The sequence below is a fragment of the Pleurodeles waltl genome, chromosome 5, assembly GCF_031143425.1.
Source record: "Pleurodeles waltl isolate 20211129_DDA chromosome 5, aPleWal1.hap1.20221129, whole genome shotgun sequence".
NCBI lineage: Eukaryota > Metazoa > Chordata > Amphibia > Caudata > Salamandridae > Pleurodeles > Pleurodeles waltl.
This window is the reverse complement of record NC_090444.1, coordinates 731,497,027-731,518,314: the sequence shown is the minus strand read 5'-3', so window position 1 is coordinate 731,518,314 and position 21,288 is coordinate 731,497,027. Positions and strand designations below refer to the sequence as shown.

Here is a 21,288-nt window from a genome sequence, read left to right as displayed (position 1 = left end):
CTCTTACATTTACATCCCAAATTAAGCTTGAGTGGGGTTAAACTAGCAAATATATACTCAACTTACAATGTTGTGGTAGGTCAATGTAGAAGATGCAGTATTGTAGTTCGATGTTAACAAACTTGTCATAGCGTCATACAGCCCATAAAACAAACAATAAATCAATAATCACTTATGATCTTTGCCATAATTGGTAACAATCACAATAACAAAGCACTGTGTTGCCTTACTCTACGTCAAGGAGGCATTCCATGGGCGTTGCAGTGGGTTTTACCATGCAAAACCCATGTTTTTTGGACACATTACTAGATTTACATGAATCAGTAAACCTGGGAAAGCGTCAAAACTGTGTGCCTCCCCAGGAGAGGTGTAGCAAGAAGATATTACTTTCTGTCTCCTAGGTCTTTCCTCTTTCAATGCGTGCTGCAGAATACAGTACACATAAAAAGAGGAAACAAGTCCATTGATTGTTTTTGTGCAGGAAAGTGTGCCTTCCTGCAAAAAAACAATTCTGCCAACTACGCAGACACCTTGCACCATGGTGCAAGGGTCCCTACGTTGGCGCTAGGCACCAAATTGTGCTCTGGCATTGACAGAAAGGACAGGAGTGCACCGTATGTCATTAATACAGCACATTCCTGCCCTTTCCTTTTGTGAAACGAGAAGCCTTGTGGCGCTGCCCTGCACCAAAAAGTTGTAAATAAGGTCCTACGGGTCGATAGTTTACATGAAAAGTTAAATATTGTCACAAGACGGGAAGCTGCTCCAGCATGTTAGGGTAACCAGATTTGTGCCCTCTGACAATGTATTCTCGCTTTTAAGGGTGCATTTCCTTTGATGCTTGAATTGGCAGATAATCTGCCTCCATAAATGTCCACTAGTAGATTTTCTGTGGGGATTTATCCACCAGGGTGTTATTCTGGATCCATACCAAAGAAACTTTTGGTGCCTTGGCAGAGAGGTATATGGGTGAACTGTACTCATTCAATTTGGAAAAAAGGCAAATCCACCACAATGATAGTCTAATACTCTGGTAGTCATTCTGCAAATTGAGCCATATACCTCTTTGCGAATAGCCTACATTTTTAGCAATAAATATGCTTCTTAAAAGCGAGTATTTGTTTGAAGTATCGTGTGAAGCATACCTAAACGTATCAGACTTTCTGTACAAAGTTCTATTTCATAAGATAATTTTTCAACAGTGCGAGCACCTCAACTTAAATCGAAATGCATCTTCTTTACTTGTTTACATAGTTATATATTTTTAATAAGAGTGCAACCTCTTTCAAATCAGATATGGGGCGCATTTGCAAAAGTAAGCATAAATATGTTTATAATTATTTTGACAATTAAGAAAAATTAGAATTTGAACTAAGATCATTCCTAAAACAAAAAATGTAAAGGAAACAAGTGACATTTGTGACTTCATAATTAGTGTTACCGTACTCAAATAAGTACATGAGAGAAGAACAGAAGTGTACATTTGAACAAAACTTCGATATTTATTCTGTGCAGTATTATAATTCAAGCGATGCTACATTTGTGAAGTTTCATTTTGAATATTGTCGCTGCCATTCAATGCTTTCTTGAAAAATAACATGTTAAACACGAAACGGTGCTGCATTGTTTCCTACTTATACACTTGCAACTATATATGAATGCCTGTGGCCATTTTTTTTTACCTGGGCCAACATCTCATGCAGGCCATTTGAAGCATTTTTTTTTTTTTTTTTAACTTTTTTCAACAGTAATTAATGCCAGGTGTTCCTAGGTGAGAACATGAACTTAACTATAGTGCTTCCATGACTTAATGTAGTGGTCCATACTGTAAAATTGTGTACAAAAAAGCATATTTGCACTCGGTGCATCAAGCCCCCTACCTGTCAATGTACCGGGGTTTATTTACAAGCCCTGTGCGCCACTGGAGTGTCACTTTTTGTGATGCCCAGGCAGCCCAGAGTGCAGATCCATATCTACAAGGCCACGGAAAGCAATTATTTTTGCCTTTTTCTGGCCTTGTAGATATGGTGTAAGGCAACACAGTGCAAGGCGCTGCATTGCCTTACTATGCATCAGGGAGGCATTCTATAAGCGTTGTTGTAGGTTTTCCCTGCAACACCCATGGGTTTTGACTCATTCACAGGTTTAGAAAAATCTTTAAACCCTGGAATGCGTCAAAATCTTATGCCTCCTCAGGGGAGGCACAAGGAGAAATATTTTTATTTCTCTTCGTTTTTCCCTCTATGTGTGCTGCATTCTGCAGTACACATCGAAAGAGGAAAACACCTCCATGAATGGTTTTTGTGTGGGTAGGTGTCCCTTCCTGTACAAAAACAATCCTGTCTGCGATGCAGGCATTCTTACACCATGGTGCAAGGGTGCCTGAGTTATTGAGAAGCAGCCCATTGTGCACCAGCGCAGGGGGAGAGGACAGAAATGTGTGGTATCTTGTAGATATGGCACATTTCCATCCTTTCCCAGTGGCGCAGGGCAGCTCAGTAGGGTCACTTGCTGCACTGCCCTGTACCAGAGGACTTGTAAATACTCACAGGCCCTATATCCCGCCATGCTGAGCTTCCTCATGTCCCTTTTTATTGTGAAAAGGCAGATGAACAGTTGATGCATTACATTTAACATCATGACTACTTTGTGGAGCAATATATATGTGGCTAGTAGGGAATTGTTCCTCACCCTTAAACATGCAATTCAAAAGCCTCCTCACAAGAGTGTCAACACACTTTTTATTACCTGCTAGCAAAGAAACCCATTTCCACTAATGTTCGAGGATGACATAGTAAAGTGCCCATCTGGGTTTAGTGACTGGAATAGCAATATATTTCATAGTCAAGTAAATTACTCACAAATCATAGTGTCAAAGGAAATACCCCAGCATTGTATTTGTAGTTGTGCTACCCACATATCAGGGCAGAGAGATTCATTGTTTTCCTCAAAATGATTGCTTGAGATTTGCTAAAAACGGTTTTCCTACTACTAGCTATGGAAACTAAGCACATATTGATAGGAAATTCTACACTCTGAGGGAGGATCCAGGTTTATCTCCCAGGTCATGATCCATGGTCTCTCTTTCAGGAGAGATTTTTTTAAAAGAAAGCCTCATTGGGCTTCTTGATGTGACCTGCTCTTAACAGCAATCTTACTGGCAAAAAGCAGTCCACATCATAGACATTTCTTACTTTCCCTCCTCATAGGAGGTTTACATCTTTCTAGTAGCAGGGGTAATGGCGGTGTCCCAGTGCATAGTTACATGTATTTATCTGTCAACAGATCGTAACTGGATCAGTTAGGACTTTTCTTCTAAGTCCTGGCGCAGTCTGGGTTACTGGGTAGCTCTCTAGTGAGTAACATCACTTGTGATCTCAGAGCTGTTTCTCAGGTGTTCCAGTTTGTTATTTTAGGAGGGTTGGGGGCTCTGTGTTTCTTTCTCTCTATAAGTCTTGTGTTGAAAGTATTCATCCTAAATATATATAGGTCACTGCATTTCACCATTGCTGTTCAATTTCTCATCAGAACAAAAAAATGGAGATTCTTGATTTCAATTTTCCGTCACTTGTAGGGGAACCATTAATGTGTTCAGAGTATTCATGCAAAATAGATGCTTTAAGCGTTGGTCTCAAAATGATCTTGGTGCTGATCCATTGATACACAGCCTCCATTTGCTCTATTTACTGTGGTAAAATAAAATACTAAGTGAATATTTTCTTGTGTCAAAGGATTGCCTTGGTTCCCACCAGTTACAGGGCCATCCTTTTATTTAGAAATAACTATGGGAGTTTAGGTCATGTGACTGTCAGCCACGACCCACGTAAGAATTTTGACTCTACATATTTGATTTTGATCTCTATGAGCCCAGTGTGCCTTTAATACTCCTCCTCTCTCTTTAGCCTTCATTCGGTTATCAAACTGAAAATCTCCATGAGACAAGCATGTCAGTGTCTTCAGATTCTTTGATATATCTCTCACCAGAGTTGTGTGGTGCTCTTTTATTTGCATAATATATGAATACGATTGTAACAAGCTTTGGAAATGTCAAGTGGTCTTTTCTGTATACGATTTAAAAGTCACACCCAGAGCCCTGGGGGAAGGGAAGAAGAACCATCAGCATCCAACCAGCAGGTGAGAACAGTCATCAGGAGCATTTACTGTGTGATCAGAGTCCAGATGGCAGATGAGAGAAACCTCCTAGTGCACATAAAGTGGGCATCTGTCTGGCAGCAAGCAAAGAAGTGTTTTGCATTAAGTGCTTGATGAATGCCTGATATGAAAACATCCTTTTTCTTTGCTAACACATACTGAGATCCAAGGCCTGCCTAGCTAGACACACTGGCCTTGTCTTCAACAGGAACCAATAGAAAGACACCAAGGGCCTGATTTAATAGAAAATGGCACTGCGCCAGATTTGGCAGCGTCATGCACCGTCATTTTCAAAATTCAGGGAGCGTTGTATTTACTAGTATACAGTACAACCCTGTTTTCTCCCTGCACCGGCGCTAAATTTGTTGCTGTGCGCCAACGCAGCCATCCTTGCACTATAGTGCAAGGAAGGCTGCGTTGGGGGGCAGATTGTTTTTGTGCACCTTCCTACACAAAAACAATCTTAAATAGCGATTTGCTCTTTCTATGTGTGCTGCAAAATGTAGTACACATAGAAAGAGCAAAAACAATGAGAAATGAAAGTATTTGTCCTCGTTGTGCCACTCAAATGCCACCCCTGGGGTGGCGTTAGATTTTGGCGATGCCTGAGGTTTACGAAAACTCATTAAACTGAGGCAGCATCAAAATGCAATGGGTGTTGCTGTGGCACGCCCACAGCAACACCCATTGCACGCCCCTTCCACGCAAAGTGCTGCATGTGAAGGGGCCGTATTAACAAGGTGGCGTTAAGCCCCAAAAAGTGGCTTAACTCTACTTTGTAAATACAGTGCAGTGCATAGTGCCACCGAAGCATCACGAAAAGTGATGCTCCAATGGCACTAGGGGCTCTTAAGTATGCCCCTAAGAGTAAAATACTCCTGTGGGCTGATCGAAGGAATGATTTAAAGTGTATCAAACCAGTGGCTAAAGGATCCTGACTGAATCAGCCTGTGGCTGACAGAGGCTTTCCCAAAACCCACTGCATGCATATTTGATAAATTGTATAATAACAAACGTTATTGGTTTGAAGACTATGACAAGTTTTAAATTAAGGAATTGACTGACCACAGTCCGTGTTTTCTCTACGATGGGCGAGATGCACAAACCTAATTTATGGGTACAGTCTCTAAGTCAAAGCAATTCTATTGGGGAGCAGGATAATGTCTCACAATTTGTTTAAAAGCACATGTATAAGAGAATGGAGAAACTGTAGCCAGTGTAACAAAGACCCGAGGCCCACACCCCATAAACAGTACCCGACTCCAGAGTGAGTTGGAAGGGGGGCCCCTTCATGTATTTTGCAGGGGAGCCTCCTCAAGTTTTGTTATGCTACTGATTGACGCAAACATCACTTTGATCAGAACTATATTAACAAAGTATGGCCCTCATTAGAACCCTGGCGGTCGGCGGTAATATGGTGGAAAGTACTGCCAACAGGCTGGTGGTACTTTCCACCATATTATGACATTGGTGGTTAGGCTGAAGCCAAACTGCCAGTGTACCACACCGACTGCCACGGTGGTAAAGGCTGCCAGGCTGGAGAAAACAATCTCCAGCCAGGCGGCCGTCATTGTACTGCCTGCGGGATTATGACCCCGCCTACCTCCATGGTTTTCGTGGCTCCCTTACTGCCACAAAAACCATGGTGGTAGGCACTATCAGTGACAGGGAATCCATTTCCTGTCACTTATAAAGGTCTTCCCCACCCTCACCCCCTCCCCAGATTCCCCCTCCACCCCTCCCCAAACGCCCCCTACATTGACGCCCCCTTCACACACGCATACACACACCCATTCCCACATTCATCCACACATGCATACATCCATTCACACACCCATCTGCACACACTTTCATACATACACGCAGACATGCATTCACAGAAGACAACATACACGCACTCACACCTCAATACATGCATACACATTCAACACGTAACACACACCCTCATACACGCACGCACAAACATTAACTCACCCCCCCACACCCACATACAACACCCCCCCTCCCCTGTCGGAGCACCCACTTACCTGTGTTTAGGGAGTCCTTCGGCAGGAGACGGGACGGGTGCTGCTGCCTGCAGCAGAGTTCGCCAGCAGAACACCGCCAGGTCGTATTGTGGGTCATAATAGGGCTGGTGGCGATCTACTGGTGTGGCGCTGCTGCTGGCAGCAGCGCCACCTTACTACCACCGCCGGCATGGCCACAGCTGGATTTCCGCCCCCATTCTGGTGGAAATCCGGATGTGGTCATAATATGGTGGACGGCTGGTAGCCGCAGCAATGGTCTTTTTGGGGCTGTTGCCGCTGCAGTAGGCAGTTTTTACTGCCAATGACAGTTACAATTTAGCCTTGGCAGCTCAGCAGACAAGGTGAACCTTGTGGAACCTGATGTTTGCAAACTCCCCAATCTCACTAATAAAACGGCTATTCTGGAGAAAAATAAAGGGGTCCAACTCATTGCAGATGTTAAATGGTGACTCTAACATAAGTCCAAAAACCTGTGGGCCAGAAATACCCTTTTTTGTGTTCAGAAACTGTAGTCATTCCTTTCTCAGATTGTGCCAATTTCATTCACTATTTTTGGATCCACCATTTGTCTAGTTATCCTCCATCAGGCTCTGGAAAAGGTGCTTTTTTACTCACTCGGTAAAGATCAAGTTAGAGGATTTCACTGGCATAACTTGTACCTGAACTATCTCGGACACATCTGGGACCAAAATGCTTTATGTACTCTAATAAAGCGCACAGCTAACCAACTCCTTTGCCCTCCAGTGGTTTTTAATCTATTTTTGAGTACACTAGAGGACGCTAGCTGCCCAGTGAATCATGAACAAATCACAGTAAACCGTAATCCTTATTAAGAATAGTGTAAACAATGGTAGGTACGCAATACCTTAATATTCAGCTTCATGGAAGACAAAAGGGAAATAATAGAGTTTTTAATAAGAGTGTACATCTCAGTATTGTGAATTTATTAGTGTAGAGTGCCAAGGGAAGGGGAAATTTAGGAAGTCACAAATGACAAAAGTAAAAGTTATGTAGGTCTATTTGTACAGTGATATAATGAAAAATAATTGTTTGATGGTGCACTGAAGGTTAGTAGAAAAGTATGATCCTGATGGTGCACATTACATAAAGGTTCCTTTGATTTACCGCTCATTTTCTAATACCAAAGGGACTGGTATCCTGTGTTACTAGCACCAAAGCGATCATCAGGTGACTCATAATGAGGAGTTTAAGATTGTTTTACCAACATGAGATGAATGAACCCCAGGAGTGATGGTTATGGTTATTTGTAGGTGGCATGACCAAAGACAACACACTCCATACTTTTATTCATTACTTTCAGATCCATCAAAGCTGCTGTGGACGCATCCAGAGATAGAGATCACTCAGTGTATGTGTTATCAGAGCAAATCCTTTAATAAATTACGGAGACATAATTGGAAGGACGTCGCTATAATAAGTTATTTACTTCTCCAACCAAGAATATATAACTCCTAAGAGTACATATCTATTGTTAAGAAATGTGTTTTGCTATATTGCTATTCATATGGTGTTTTCATACCCCGAGAGGCTACATAGACACTTTGGTTTAGCTATCACTGTTCAGCTTTGATCAAGGCTCATTAATTCACTTTATTTACCCTGTGTTTAGACCCAACACAAAACTGGATGCCTCTCACTTCGAGCAGTCCAAATATGTTTTGCTTCATCTCTTACTGAAACACCAAGAGTAATAGTATCCTTGCAGTGTGTGTTATAAAGATTGTATTTATTTTAATCAGATTTGTACTAAGAAGGTATTGTTGAATCTACGAATTCTACTAAATTTATATTCTTCAGCTTGATGAATTGCAAGAGAAAATTGTCATACTGAAATGAATTAATTAAGGATTATCAATATTTTGTGGCAAAAAACAATGAGAACAAGTACCTTTTTTATCAAGGTGAATATTTTAAAACTCTTGATGAGATGGTCTGTTGACTGCAGGCATCTTACACACTGATGCCAATTTCACACCTTCCTGCACATAAACAATCATGTCTGGGATTTGCTCTTCTGTGCGTGCTGCAGAATGCAGCACACTTAGAAAAAGCAAAACACGAGGAGGAATGAAAGTATTCCTCCTCGTTGCACCTTGCTAACGCACCTCTGAGGCGGCGTTACATTTTGGCGCTGCCTCAGGTTTACAAAAACTCGTAAATCTGAGGCAGCGTCAAAATACAATGGCTGTTGCTGTGGCACGCCCACAGCAACACCCATTGCACACACCTTCCATGCAAAGGGCTTCCTGTGAAGAAGTCGTATTTACAAGGTGGCGTTAAGCAACAAAAAGTGGCTTCACGCCACCTTGTACATATGACACTGCCAGGGCGTCATGAACAGTGACATTCTGGTGGCACTCAGGGCTCATAAATATGCCCCATAGTTTATTCTAGCATACAAAGGCAGTAACAAAAAATACATGTAGGTGCATAAAAATAGATTTTGTTTGAAAACCTGATGCTGCAGCGAGTAAGCCAGATGCCTGAGGGTGATAAACAGAGAGGCTCAGCTCTCAAAGCTGCTTCCTTGCTGAGTTAGAGTTTTTCTTTGCAGAGGTTTCCCCTCTGCTGCAAGAGTTTGATTCAGGATTTGGAGGCGATATCGGAGAAAGAACATCCTCCCAATTTGCTCCTGCCGATGTGGGGTATTTGCACAAGGAGGAGGGATGCTGAAAGTTGAGGTGGTGGTTGAGATAGGCAGGCCCGACATTGTGAAGGGCTTTGAATGCATGGGTTAACAGTTGGAATTGGCATAATTCTGGATAGGTAGCCAATTAAGTTCTCTGAGATGGAGAGTGATGTGTGTGTCGTGGGCAATGTTAATGATGAGTTTGGTGGCAGTGTTCTGGGTGTTCTGGAGTCTTTGTATGAGTTGATTTGTGATGCTGGTGTCAAGTGTGTTACTGTAGGCCTGTGTGACCATACATCTCAATGTTAACAGAAGATTTTGAGGAGCATGAGTAGGGTGAAGACGTAGGAGAAGATGAGAGCATTCACTTGTTGGTCATTGTGAGACTGATGTCCACAGTGATGCTGACGTTTTTGATGTGGTTGGTGAGAGTGGGTCGCAGTTCTGTTGGTCACCAGGAGTCCCATTAAGAGCTCTTGTTCCCAAAGATCAGAAGCTTCAGTTTTGCCTCTGATTAGTTTTAGACACTTCTGTTCTATCCAGTGTGCTATGTTAGACATGCAGGTGCTGAAGTTGGTCCTGATAAAGTGGTTGTTGTCTGTGAAGGAGAGGATAAGCTGGGTTTAGTCTGTATCACAAAAGGATGATGGACGGAGTGCTGAACAATGCAAACACTCACCCCCAGTCACAGATCTGGGTTTAATCCATCGTTCTTTTGCTCACCATGCCACCCCAGTTTGGACCCAGCCATATGCAAATCAGTCTTGACCCTGTTCCTCATGGGAACAGTCTAGCCCAAACAGGGTCAAGACTTATTTGCATATGGCTGGGTCCAAACTGGAAAGGCATGGGTGGCAAAAAAACTATGGATTTAGGCCCTGATCTCTGTACTGGAGGTGAATGTTTGACATTGTTCAGCATTCCGTCCATCACTTTTTGCATTTGGTCTGTGTCGGACAGACTGTTGATTCAGCGGGATCTTATGACATGGGCCAAAGGCCAAAAGGCTCTATGTAGATGTTGAAGAGGGTAGTGGTCAGTGGTGGTCCTTGAGGGACTTACTAGATGACCTTCTTAGGTTTGGAGGTGTAGGGTGGCAGCCTGATTTGTTGGGTCCTGTCAGAGAGTCATAAGCGGTGATGGAAAGATAGGAAAGTGCGCTGAGTGTCTGCACAATTTTTCAGCGGGTTGTGAGGGAAGGAGGACCAAAGGCCTGTTTCAGAGAGATTTTGCTGTGACTTACTGTTTTAGCTTTACTTGCTCGCTGCTTAGTGTCAGGAGTAAGCCAGGAGTAAGACCATCGCAGTAACACTCATTGAAAATTCTTTGTGAATTAGGCACAAAATATACTTACTCTGAGCATGTGGAGAATACGATTATTCAATGGAACTTAAAAAATGTTAAACTCCTGTTGCTTGAGCTTGTTACTTCTATGAGTTAGCAACTAATGCCCTCATTGCAAGTGTTTTTTTAATTCAGAAGAGGCTGGTATGTGAACCTCCTGCCCCGTGCTGTATGCTGTAATGGGCAAAAGCAAAATGTGAATGACACACCAGCATACCAGTGGATAAAGATGGCTGGCTGAAAGCCCCTTCAAATAATCCTATAATAAATATATTTGTTTTAAAAATCAAAAGGCCTTGGCTAATGCTAACCTAGAAATTGTGTACATTTCAATAAATAAAGTGACACAAAAACTACCACTCAAACGCACAAAGCACTTACTGCTTTTGACTGGTTGAGCCGGACCAAGACAAAGTCACAAGTTCAGACCAGGCGCAATGGAGCACAGTCCAGGTACAGGATAGAGTTTTGCACATTTAAAACTTAAGTACACTAGTCCTACTTTTTAAACACAGTGCACTTTGCCCAAGGAACTGTTAGGGCCTACCTCTGGGTTGTTTTGTAAGTATTAGAAAGGAAGATTTAGGCCTGGCAAAACATTTACTTTGCCAGGTCAAAATGGCAGTTTAAAACTGCACTACGGGTTGTAGTGGCAGGGTTGAAATATATTTTAAAGGGCTGTGGTAGGGGCTCACGAGTGCTGCAAGCCCACTAGTAGCATTTAATTTACAGGTCCTGGGTACGTGTAGTACCATTTATTGGGGACTTATAACAAAATTACATGTGAAAGTTAGGTGTAAGCCAGTGTTACCATGTTTTAGGAAAAGGACACAAAGTAAATTAGCACTGATTAGAAGTGGTAAAGTGCACAGAGTCCTAAAGCCAATAAAAAAATAATTCAGCAAGATTGGAGGGGTGAAGGCAAAATGTTTGGGGGAAATGCCACCCAAGTGTGTTCAGTCTAACACATAGGCCCTCATTATGAACTTGGCGGTGTGGGCCGCCATGTCGGCGGTGGCGGGAAATCCCGTCATCCAGCATGGCGGCCCACACCGCCACATAATGATGACAGGGAGGGCTGCCTTAGGCCTTCAACCTTCATCAGCCAGACTAGCTTGAGTCTAGTGGCACAGTGAGCCAGGGACCCACGTCTCCGACCATGGAAATATGCCTAGAGGTCCCCTTAGGCCTGCCCATACCCAGGCATTAAATAATGGCGCCAAGCAAGCTTAGCGCCATTATTTAAGGCCCCCGTGCTGGATTTTAGCACGGGGTATAAATATGGCACAAAGGCCATATCGTCTTTTTCTGGACGGGAACGCCTACCTTGCATCTCATTGACACAAAGTAGGTTTCCCCCTCCAGAAAACTACGTTAACTCCATTACTTTGGCGCTCGACATGCCTAGCACCAAAGTATAAATATAGAGTCAAGTATAAATATGGGCCTAAGTTTTAGACAGGTCTGTAATCCTCTGTCCACTGAATTTACCTTTGGTTTTTGTGAATAGGTCCTGTTTTTTCCATGTACTGCATATTATAGTTAGATACCATGGTTATATTAGAGTGATGCATGTTTCTGGGAGAGTGACTTATATTTAGATTGTAGCCTTTAGTGCAGTACAAAGTACCCCCAAGTGCGAATCGCTATGTGAATGCCATCTGAAATATGAACCAGCATCATCCATCATACATCATCCCTACTTCTCATCCATCATTCCTACTTCTCATCCATCACCCCTACTTCTCACCCATCATGCATCACCCCTACTTCTCATCAATCATCCCTACTTCTCAACCATTATCCCTGCTTCTCTTCCATAGAGCATATCTACACAGAGCAGTTCCCTTCAGTAGCAGGCATTGCTACAGCAAAGTGTGCTTTGGGAGTCCAAAAATAGTCTTACTTTTAGTCAATATTTATTTTTATATTATAAAGGCCCTGGGTGGTCTTCAAAAATAAAGTTTTACAAAAACAATTCCAAATAAACACAAGCTTTGACAAAAAGCAAAAGTCTGGCCAGCAACACCAGACCCATTAACTTTGTTCGGGTTTGTTTACAGAAATATAAGTGATGAGGCTAAACTTCCAAAATATGAAAAGGGTAATGCTGAACATGAGCACAGAGCCTAGAAATAGGATTCAGGATAAAGATCTAGTGCTTGAAATAACTATAACTGCCGAATTGCTATGGTTTTGTATGAGTAAATTCAGAACCTAACGTCCCTGGAACCTTTGTTTTTTAAGAGAATATGGGGGTTATTACAACTTTGGAGGAGGTGTTAATCCGTCCCAAAAGTGACGGTAAAGTGACGGATATACCACCAGCCGTATTACGAGTTCCATAGGATATAATGGACTCGTAATACGGCTGGTGGTATATCCGTCACTTTACCGTCACTTTTGGGACGGATTAACACCTCCTCCAAGTTGTAATAACCCCCTATATGTGTGTGTGTATATATATATATATATATATATATATATATATACATATACACACACATAGATATATATATATATATCTGTCTGTGACAGTCCCCTGTCCTTATTTTGTTTCAGCCCTGGGGAAGTGGTGGTCCCCAGGGGGGCTGGGGGGCTGCTCGGCCACCTCATATTTTTACATCATCTCCCTAAGGAGGTGGTGGTCCCCAGGGCTAGTATAAGCCCTAGGAGGGGACCCCTGTTCACCACCCCTCCTTTTTTAACCCCCCAATGCCCCCAGGACTTCACCCACCCAGGGGATGAAATAAAAGGGGTAGGAGACTTGCTTTTAAAAAAAGAAATTCTCAGGAACATCTGTTCGTCTGGGTCAAACAATTTTTCTGAGACCTTAAAACAAAAAAGAAAAAAAAAAGCTCAACGTGAAGGTCCTGGACCTTCGCACTGATGCTTTGAGTCCAGCTGGACTCATTTCCCTCTTCATTTTATTATTTTTTTAGACTACAACTGTTTAAATATAAAGTAAAAGGTGATTTTTTTTTTATAATAAGAAATAAGTTTTCATTCAAATTAAACAGAAATATGTCATTCTAATTATATCATACATCAAGGCCAAAACAAGTCTCTATCTCTCTCCCTCTCTATTTCTCTCTCTCTCTCTCTCTCTCTCTCTCTCTCTCTCCCACTCACACACCCACTGAGATACTTGCACACCCACTCACAAACCCACTCAGACACTCACGCACCCACTCACAGACCCACTAAGACTCTCGTGCACACACTCACAGCCCTAGTCAGACCCTCACACATCCACTCTCAGACGCACTCAGACATTCATGCACCCACTTACAGACCCGCTCAGACTCTCACACACCCACTCACAGACCCATTGACACCCTCATGCACCCACTTAAAGACCGGTGCTCACACTGACACACCCATTAAAACACTGATGTATGCCCTCCCACACCCAGGCAGACTCTGTCACATCGCAAGCATGCACAGCATGGGGTTGGTTGGTTAGTGGGGTTGGCCGCTGGGACTGGCTGCAGGCCAGCCCTTGTGGGCAGATCCTGCTGCGCACAGGTGAAGGCGCTGCACAGTGCTAGGTTGGGTGCCTCTAGGGGCTTGGTCTTAGAGCCTGGCCAGCACTTGTAGGCAGCCACTGCCACACACAGCCAAAAGCAGTGCACTACGGTGGTTGGATGGATATATAGTCATGAAAATGACTATACGTCAAAATATCCATGGATATTCACTGAAAAAACAAAGGTTACAGTGACATTATAGTTAGAAAATAGAATTTTAAAAAATAGAAAAAAAATATAGAAATTCCTTAAGTAACTATAGCGCGTTCCCTAAGGTAACTATTACTTGCGCCCTCACCATGCACTGCTAATTACCACACAAATTACGGCATTTTTGATAATATCATTGATAATATCAATGCAATATTTGCAGTAACATTTTTGATGAAAAAACTGTGCAAGGCAGGGGTGTGAGTTATATTTACCTTAGGGCACGAGTTATAATTACTTGAGGTAATTCTAACTATAACTGGTGATTTTCTATGGTTTCATACGTTTCAAATAAGAGCCTAACTATAACGTCCCTGGTTTTTAAAGTGAAGTTCTACGTTTTTTTAAGTTCTATTTCCTAACTATAACGTCTCTGTAATCTTTGTTTTTTTCAGTGAATATACACATATATATATATGTATATATATAAATATTATATATATATATACATATATATATATGTATATATATACATATATATATATATAATGGCTGAATAGAATTGCACCAAATTTGGCAGAAAGCTGGATCTTGGTATACATTAGTTCAGTAGTTTTGGGGAAAGTAAAGGTCATAAATATTATTGTTTATATCAGGCAGTGGAGAAATTATGAATCCAACAGATTAAAAGGTTTGATCTGATTGGCTGCCACCACATCAAGATGTGGCCGCAGCCATCTAATGGCTCAGGGACACTGCCGTCTGTCCTGAGAAAAAGGCAGAAAAAATATAGGGGTCAGGGTAGTGATAAGGTAAGGGTTTCAGAGAAACTCCTCTGGGGCTAAAAACATATATTTTTTTAACAAAATTCTGCAAATTTGTGAAAGATCAGCGGATATACAGCAAAATTAAACTAGCATTTGCAATGCAATGGGTCTCAGGTTTGCTCGAGTAAGAGCTATTTGCGTTGTAAATTCCGAAATGGACATTTCTTGCCACATAAATTGAAAATAAAAAAGTGAAACAGAAGTTCGCCTGCAGTCAAATGTATTATTGGCAAAAATGCAATTATCCATGCAACAGGCTCTATGTGATGCAAAGCACTCACCTCCTGCCCAGCGAGATCGCGCTGTGTAGGAAATATATAGAAAAAAGTAGTCCAGAAACCATACAGAAAACATGGAGCCTCGTATGTTTTCAGTAGCTGACCGGTGCGCTCGAGAAGGACTAACACCGGAAAAGGCATGATGCATGCATGCCTTTCACTAATGAAAGCAAGCAATTTTTAAAAGGCAAGCCCACAAACCAATCAAACTCATGGGCGTGCGGTGGGCATGGTTACAAGCCCATAGAGAGATTTCAGCAGGGACAGAGCGCTTTGCGCTCAACCCTAAATTAGGAGGAGGGACATGCGAGCCCCCTTCCAAAGCCCCTTGAGGCCATAGGGACCCCATCCTCTCGAGGCTGAATCATTTAATGAGGGGGGATTGTAAAGTGACTCCCTCCTCCCTAATCCTTAAAGACAGCTTGGAAACCCAATTCCCCAGGGCTGATTTTTTTTTAATACAGATGAGTGACCATGTGGCCCCTCTCCCTAGGACTTCAGGAGGCCCCAGGGATCCCAACCCCTGGTGCCAGTGTATTGATTTTGAAGAGGGGGACATGCATAGGGCCATCCCTCTGTGAGATCACTTCTAGGGACCTTATCCTGCGGAGCACAATTGTAGTGCCCCTGGGATCCCATACCCCAGGAAACTGTGGTTCCCTGCCAGAGAGAGTGCAGACATGTTCTTCCTGCACTCTCCCAAGCAGGGGAGCAGAACTTTGCTTCCACCAGGGTGGGAGCAGAGAAAACTGCAGATCCTGTCCGGACCGGAACAAAGGAATGGTTCCAGCCCATACCAGCGCCGAGTTTGGTGCTGGCCAGAGAGCCAGTTAAGGTTATCTCTAGTAACTATAATTTGTGCTCTAAGGTCCATGCCATGCACTGCTAATTACCTCCAATATTACATCACTCATTTAGTGTCCTATGTTACCATTGATATCATCACTGCAACATCTGAAATGGCATCATTCATGACAACACTCTGCATGGTGGAATTTAGACTTTCTTTAGGGCACGAGTTTTAGTTACTTAAGATAACTATAACAAGTGAATTTCAGCAGTTTTGGTCATTTGGAATGGTATGTTTTAACTGACGATTTCACCTAGTTATAACCTCCCTTTAACTTTTGTTTTTTCAGTGAATTTCTAAGGTTTGTTTTAATAAAAAGTAAGATATTAGTATTACATTTTATACACATATATATATATATATATATATTCCTCTATGAACCCACAGGGAACTCAGGTAAAGGATTCATTGAAAGGGAGTTTTAGCAATCCAATGTCCCTTTCCTCGTGAAGATATTATTGTACCACCAACAAAGTACTTCTTGTAATTACTGGAAGCCTATCCAATCACCCTAGCAAATCGTTGAGCGGATTTGGAGGTTCAGTGATGAAGCATGCCATTTAGTTTGGGGAGTGGAAGTTAATTTTCAATTTCAATAAGAACGCTGACACACCTACACTCAAATACATTGGATGTTCTGAATAAAGAAATTTCCTAAGCAAAGCCCACCAGTCCTGATAGCCTTTTATTTTGCATTTTCAAAATCACCTGCTGATTTAGTGAATTCTGAGTCCTGCAACATGACACAATGAGGGATCATGTGGTCTCATGAAAATTAAAAGTGAAGGGTTGTTTGGAAACTTTCTTTTGGAAGAAGTGTACTCATTTCACATACCAAATCTGGTGTGTTATGAGTCCTGCTCGTGATTCTCACCAGACCACAATTCCAAGGAATCAAATCCCAGTAGAACAAACAGGTGGGATTGAACTATGCAATGACCACTGATATTTTGGTATACTTTTTTCGTGCCAGTGTTTTAATAGTTGATAAAAATGTGACTGACTTGTTTGAGACTTTCATATATATATATATATACATATAGGAAACAATATCATTTTGATGATCTAGCAGATTGTTCATCTGAAAGGATCACAAAAACAGGAATCTCTCAAAGGATCCCCCTGTCTTTTTGTCTACTGGTTCTTGCCAGGGGTTTGGAATCCTGCTAAATTCTCCTCAATTTCAGTCATGTCATTTAGGCATTTACAAATAAATGCGTCCAAAATCAAGTTAATTTTAATCCTAGAAATCCTGTTTGTCCAGGCAATCAGAAATGGAGAAATTTAGCAACAGAATTGGTAAAATAACAAGTATTTTTGTCTATATAATGTTTATTGTTTTCTTTCCTTTAACCTGAGAGTGCTATTGAACCTTAAACATATTTATTTTGGAAAATTGTAATCAACTGTATTTCCCTAAATATCAGTAAAATACTATTGCATCAATCTTTGGCATAGCAGTCTAAAATACAGAACTTTCCGCAACACATAACAGACTGAAACTCAAGTTAAAATGATAGTTGTGCTTGTAATTTAATATAAGTTTTAATAACTATGAAATATATCAAAATCTCATACACTCCAGTATTCAACATTAAAAACAAATAGTGCAACACGTATTCACTATCACAAAAAGGAGATATGATGTCATACTCGTGTTCTTCCAGAGATACTTTTAGGTTGAGGGTAAGCGTACGGCCTCATGTATACTTTTAGTTTACATACTTCTTCTGTGGTGTTAAAGCCATTTCATTTGTTTGTTTCAGTGTCATTTAAAAATCCTTGCTTGCTAGTGGTCAGTCATGCCTCTTTGTCCCTCCTTTTTCTAACTACTGTATAATTACTCTTTGTCATGTTTATCTGTTCTTTGGGGAGCTTTTATTTTCTTGGTTTCCTGCTCCTGTGAGTCAATGTGCTTACAATGATGAGCTTGGGGGCACTGAACACGTACCCTACTGCTTTGTCCACAGCGCTTAGATCACACTCCCCCATGTTGTATTCTTGTTTGTCCTCCTCCCAATCACCTTCCCCCACTGTCAATTGTTAACTCTTGTGCCACTGTGGCCGCTTGCCGGGTACCCTTTTGTTTTTTTTTGCCTCGCTGCTTCGCGCTCATGGCAGTATGTTGTATCCTCTTTGTTATTTTTGGGAATCTTGCTGTTTCTTTGCGATGTCTGCGGGGTCTTTTTTATTTAAATTTTTTGCAGTTTTATGTAGCGTGAACTCGACACAAAAGTATTGGAGTGCTTTATTTGATTTTTTAAAGTTTCATATAGCACAAACTCGATATAAAGTTATTACAGCACTTTACACGAGCACCGCGTACATTGCACAAGAACACATTAATTTTTAGTAGTAAGGGGAGACTAAGACCCTCATTATGATCTCGGCGGGTTATCCCGGCAAGATCTGCGCTGACGGTCGACAGAAGACCGCCAGTGCGAAGAACCCCCCGCCGGCCACATAATGATCTTCCCGCTGGGCCGGCGGGTGGAACAGTGTTTCTGCCCGCCGGCCCAGCTGGAAACAGGGCCTGAACATTGAACGCCGGCTCCAAATCAAGCCGGCACCCATGTGTCAGTGTGGCGGGTGCAACAGCACCCGTCGTGCATTTCACTGCTCGTAATTCGGGCAGTGAAATGCACACCAGCGCTGTGCATGGGGGCCCCGACACTGCCCATGCCAAAGGCATGGGCAGTGCAGGGTCCCCCGGGGGGGCCTGAGTCACTCATTCCACCAGCCTTTCCCTGTTGGGAAAGGCTGGCGGAATGCGACTCATTATCCAGAGCGCTGCCCTGGTGGATCTGAAACTCCTCCACTGCCAGGCTGCCTGGTGGCGGGAGCCTGGCGGTGGCGGCGTTTCCACCGTAGCGGTTCAGCCACATTCAGAATACATGCCATTGGTGGCAATGACTGCCACCGCTGGCGTGGCGATCCAGACTGCCATGTTCCTAATGAGGGCCTAAGTCCTTTGCCCAGAATCACAGGATGTTGACCAGCACCAAGACTAGATCTGTATTTCCCAGCTCCAAATTTGTCAGCTCTGGCCCTGACACTACATCCTCTCCCCTAGAGTTATTTGACTGGTGCGTGTTAGGTCAGTCTGGAAATAAATCACTTTTTTTATATAGTGCTTGGTAATACAGGTTCTGCTATTTCATAGTGCTGCAAAGCAGGTGCCATTCTCAACAAAATCTCTATAAATCATTTGCTTCAACCTTGCAGAGATGAAGAGGTGAAAGAGCTATGTCAGGATTGTAATCTATGACATTCTTGTTCTGTCAAGTGTTCTGCAGTGAGAGCATTAACCAACTGACTTCAGTAGAGCTTAGCACTAGGTGATAGCATGTGCTCTTGATAACCTCCGGAGGGTCACCAACCAAGCACATAGTTTATTTCTAGGCAAGAAGATGGTGAAAGATGGTAGAAAAGGTGTCCAGACCAAAGCACTTCACGGCCTAAAGCTTGTTAGCAAATAACATCTAGTCTTAGGATGTAAATTGGGCCACTTCAAATAGAGTACAGTTAGTAGAGGCAGCCATTTTCCTAACCCTGTAGCAAAAAGAAGCTAACACAAGGGTGCCAAAGTGAGAGTAGCAACTTATCATAGGGCACAAAAGTGGAGCAAACTCCATCACTTAATTCACTGGTGTCATGGCTTTAATGACAGTCCCCTCACAGCTATTGCGACCTTGCAGCTGCCATTTCCTGATCGATGTCTAAAACAGCACTCGAATAGCACTGCTTCCTGTTTGAAGATGCACCACTTTGAAAACCCCGCATAGTCTCTGTCATAGGCGCAGAGTGCTTCCCTATCACCCTCTGGAATCCTTTGCATCGCCTGTCACAGTCTAGTAATGTTTAACCCGCTCTCCTCTGTTCCAACCCCAGGCTTCATGTGACCACTCCACTAAGTTCAAATATATCATTTGCATTATTTATGTTTGCTGTGGTTCTTAAGTACTTGGAAAATGAAGTCAAGAAAATACCTTTCTGACCCTATCAAGTGGCCCTTTTCTCACTCCTGCTTCTCCTGGTGTACCTCTCAGTGCTTCACCACGCCTCCCCGTGTCTATAGAAATATACGTATTTTTTTTATATGGGTACACACCTAATGGACTACATCTCAAAGTCAATCCTGGACAGTAACAGCAAAGATTCCATGAGCAGGAGATGTTTTAAACAGGAGAACTGTTGTTTCACAAACTGTGGCCACCAGGGCCAGTCACTGTTTGAACTTATGTAACCCAAATGTGTCTGAAGACAACAAACAGGCAGAATCCATGCCAGGCTTACAGGGTAACCACTGTGTAAATAAGTTCCATATAAATAATTTTTACATAATTTATCTTTTGTGGGTATGAAGAAACTCTGACATGGTTCTGGACCTACCTTGGATTCCCAAAAAAACACATACATTTGAATTATTTTCATATCCTGAAAAAATGCCAATGAACTAGTCCTGTAGGAGCTTCACTGGGCACCACAGGTCTAGGCATCCAAACCCATACTTCCCGCTCTACTCTGAGTGGCCCAGATGGCAAGGTCAAGACTTCATATTGTAAGTAGCCACCCCAACAGAGATAATTCTGACTTCAAAACCATCAGCCAGTGCACAACTGTATGCACCGAAAAGGCACTGTCAAGGCCCAGGAGATTCAGGTACACGTATCTGTTCTATAAATTCCAGTCCTGAGCCGAGGACTCTCATAAGACTATTAACCGAAGGCAGTGCTTTAAATGAATACAGAGTACCGCCCCTTCTGTATTTCCATTCAAAACACTGATCCAAGGTCACAGATGTCGCACCTCTGGAACCTATCCTGTTGATCTATCTACCACTGAAGATTTGTTTCCCCAATCTGCACACATTTGAAGCCTCCTGGTCAGTTAAGCTGCCTCTTCTGTTCTCTCTTTGTATAGTCAATGTTTTTTAAAAGTTAGGCTGGTATTGCCATTGTAGAAGAATAATTATTTTAAAAGTTTAACACAGATATACTTGGCTGCTCCCATTTCTTTGATTCTTGTACACAAGTGCATCTATTTTAAAGCGCTGTGTATAGCATTTAAAGTGCTACACGGTCTAGGACCACAATATCTGAAAGATAAATTAGTTTAGTATGTTTCAGCAAGACCCCTGAGGTCATCATTGGCACGTAATTTGCTGGTCCCACAGTTCAAGAAAGGCTGTTGGGGTGGATGTGATTTCATCTACGGGACTTCCAAACTGTGGAACTCTCTTCCGGCGATCTGAAGAACTGCTCATTACTTTCCTGCTTTAGGAAAAAGCTCAAATCTTAGCTTTTTAATCTTTGATAGCAGGTTTTTCTCTTCTTGTTTTTGTTTGTGGTTATCACCCTGACACCTTCGGGTATACACGTGCTTTATAAAATATATTTTCATTTAATTTCCTTTCCTAACTCTTTTGATCCCCTCATTCAATGGGTTAAATGCCACGAAGGTGCCTCTTTGTGGCTTGC

At 42.3% G+C, this 21,288-nt stretch overlaps 1 protein-coding gene across 2 annotated transcripts in view; it reads left to right on the top strand.

The window, feature by feature from the left end:
• Positions 1-21,288, top strand: part of RGS7 (regulator of G protein signaling 7) — a 1,783,260-nt gene that overhangs the window by 1,315,666 nt on the left and 446,306 nt on the right. The window lies entirely within an intron of this gene.